The sequence below is a fragment of the Contarinia nasturtii genome, unplaced genomic scaffold, assembly GCF_009176525.2.
Source record: "Contarinia nasturtii isolate CC-2019 unplaced genomic scaffold, AAFC_CNas_1.1 Cnas_scaffold_187, whole genome shotgun sequence".
Lineage (NCBI taxonomy): Eukaryota > Metazoa > Arthropoda > Insecta > Diptera > Cecidomyiidae > Contarinia > Contarinia nasturtii.
The window spans coordinates 2,378,956-2,381,101 of record NW_022197544.1 but is presented as its reverse complement, the minus strand read 5'-3'; positions in this window follow the sequence as shown (position 1 = coordinate 2,381,101).

The window sequence follows — 2,146 nt, the reverse complement described above, 5'->3', positions numbered from 1 at the left end:
ATTCATATATATAATATAATATATAGCAATCTGTGTATAAGAAGCAACTAGATAAAAGCAGCGCCCAACAGTGATACCGGGCGATATATTTATTCCTTAACATTGGCGTTGATGGTTGCTGTTATTCTTTTCTTTCTCTCTTTCTCTTCCGTGTGAGTTCGTACACCAAGAGATACACATGGAAACGAGACTATCAATGCATTAAATACATAAATTGATAAATTATGACCGCGCGCATTTTTTTTAATGCTCCGGTTTGTATTGTTATTGTTTTTTTGCGCATTCAGAACGCTTAGCTTCGTTTACCTGTTGCTCTGGCGGAAAGTAAAAATTGGTCCAATCATCAAGACGAATGAATAGCAACAGCAGCAGCAGCAGCAAAAAAAGATACCCAAAATTACAAAAAAAAGAAACGGATATATTTTATAACACAATTTTTTACGCTTTTCATTCGGTGCGGCTTATTTTCTCTTTCCGAAAATTATTTCTCTCGCACTCTCACGCTCTTTTCATCTGTTTATCGCTGCCATTCTCTGACAGAGGGTCTGTGCTATGCGCACCGCCACGATCGTCTCTCATAAAAAGTGAAATATTTGCAATATAATTTCTCAATCAATACACACCACAAGACTCTAATCTGGAGCTCGCCAAAGTGCGAGCAGTCACACAGTAACACCCAACTAGGTCCCATTCTGACGCAAAAATTATATCCGAATATTTATTTAATTGCTTTATTTTCGGTGGAAAGATGAGAGAGAGAGAGAAAATAAACGTTATGGGCAAAAATATTCTATTTCTTGTTGTTTTTGGCCAGTTGCTGCTTCTTTGTTAACAGCCAATAGCCGACACATTCAACGACTCTGATCATCGACATAATTAATGAGCTTCGCTGTGTTTATTAATTTGGCGTGTATTTTTTTCTCTCCATCTCAACATCTTCGTTTCTTTTTCTCAATTCGATTTTTGATACGTTTTTTTTTTCGGAATTCGTTTCTGCATCATTTTAAATGTGCGAGTTCTAGGTAATATAATAATAAGTGTGTGGCGATTGGGCAACGTGTCGCTTTTAAACAAACATTTTCACGGATTTCGAACCATTTTAATCAATACTCAATAAATACTCTGATCATTCGGAGGTGTTTCTTTTTTCTTCGATTTTTCGGTCGGTGATCATTAGGCATTTTTTATGTGACAGCAACACACACATACACCCTTATCTGGGCATTTGCATCAATTCGAAATTCACTCCACCGACACGACAAATAACAAAAGTAAATTTGCGATAAAATTTTCGTTCTTTTTCTTCCTCTCTTTAGCTTTTCGATGTAAATAGTGTGTCTTAATTCCAATTTTCACCTTTGATGTTTATGTGTTGCGCATGAATCACCTGCATTTTGAGACGAGATGAAATGAGAGACGGCATGGAAAAGGACTGTTAATAAAAGTCAAAACTCAAATAAAAGTTTAAATTTCAAATCTTAACACATTTTGTCCTCTCTTTTGTGTGTCTCTTGGATGAGGCTTAGTTTATTACAGCTCCTTTTTGCTTCTCCTGTTAACCTCTTGTTAATTCCACATTTCTTTCATTCTTCTCTTTCTCCCTCTAAAATCTGGTTGATGTTACGTAGCCCAATGTCACTGAAAATTTTTGTCATTATTTTCAATGTGTTTTGTTCGTTTCTCCGATTGCATTGACACGACCATGACATATCGGACAACGGTTCGATTCGGTTATGGAGAGGTTTCGTCTGTGTATCTTTTTTTGTAGTCGAATTTATGTGAATAGAATAAATTGGATGTTGAAGACAACCAGATTAACAGGTAAGCCACGACCAAAAAAAATCATCATTTCATAGACAAAAGTTTACACTGGCCAGTGAAGATTTTATGTGAAATTTGTTCTCTCCTCTCTGTGTATCTCAATTTTATTCTTTGGCTTATAGTTCACCAAAGCTTTTCTTAGGGTCAACTACAGGTTTTTTCCTTCTTCATCTTTTCATTTTATGTGTCTCTTTGATAATTTTTGTTTCTTTTTTACGATCAATAGATTTTCGGCTGCTGCCGTCACCTTTTTCACTTCTGAAAATGAGCATTTTTCAAATGAACACTTTGATGTCATTCTATTTCTTTTTCGTCTCTTTTTTTT